Source organism: Tupaia chinensis, unplaced genomic scaffold (genome assembly GCF_000334495.1).
Source record: "Tupaia chinensis unplaced genomic scaffold, TupChi_1.0 Scaffold138619_1, whole genome shotgun sequence".
In the NCBI taxonomy this organism is placed as follows: domain Eukaryota; kingdom Metazoa; phylum Chordata; class Mammalia; order Scandentia; family Tupaiidae; genus Tupaia; species Tupaia belangeri.
Window position 1 is genome coordinate 857126 of NW_006198512.1, and position 756 is coordinate 857881.

General features: G+C 59.7%; 1 protein-coding gene across 1 annotated transcript in view; it reads left to right on the forward strand.

The window, feature by feature from the left end:
* FGD3 (FYVE, RhoGEF and PH domain containing 3) overlaps window positions 1–756 on the forward strand; it is a 79685-nt gene that overhangs the window by 20460 nt on the left and 58469 nt on the right. The gene's annotated exons all lie outside the window — the stretch shown is intronic.

Sequence of the window (756 nt, forward strand, 5' to 3'; positions counted from 1 at the left end):
GAACAGCGGTCGACTACGTGGGAGTCCAGCGACATAGCCATTACGCTAACTGCTGGTTCCCTTGCCTGGGGTCTCTTGAGGAGACTGCAGGGGACGGTTTTCACTGCCGTCTCCTGTGAGCTGAGAGCTGGCGCCCCGCGTTTGTCACGTTCCTGTGTGTTTCTCCCGTGCAAGGCACTCCTGCAGGCGCCTCACGGAGGGCTGCCTGTGGGTCTCCTGCACCCCCACGAAGGCTGGGCGGTTACCCCATCTGACCACAAGGACACTGAGGCCCAGAGAAATCGCTCGATTTTTAAAAAAAGAATTCGGTTTATGTTAGTTAGGAAGGCGTTGAAAGCCAGCCTTGCAGTGTGAGCCTTTTATTATAGGGTCCCTGTGTGAGGGTTTATCAACTGTCCCTAAAACAAGGGGGTGCCCTCTGGTGGGTCTGGTTAGGGCAGAGAGCGGCCAGCAGGGGCCAGGCTTCCTGGGTGCCAGCTTTGTCACCTGGGGGCACCTGGCATAAACAATCTGCTGTGTGTGCCCACTCTGCTTGGCCATTTCACCGTTCCCACCATGGAGCTCTAAGGAAGCCTCAGTGGTGCTTCTGGGTGCCTCCTGGGCTGTGGTCTGGAACCGGTCCCTCGGTGTCTGCTGGACCCCCTCCGAGGGCCGGTGCAGCCACAGGTCCGTGGAGAAGCCAGAGGCTGTGGAGGGCCTCCCCGTGCAGGGTGGCCCTGCCAGTGGCACCTGTTAAACTGTAAAACGGCCCCGCCG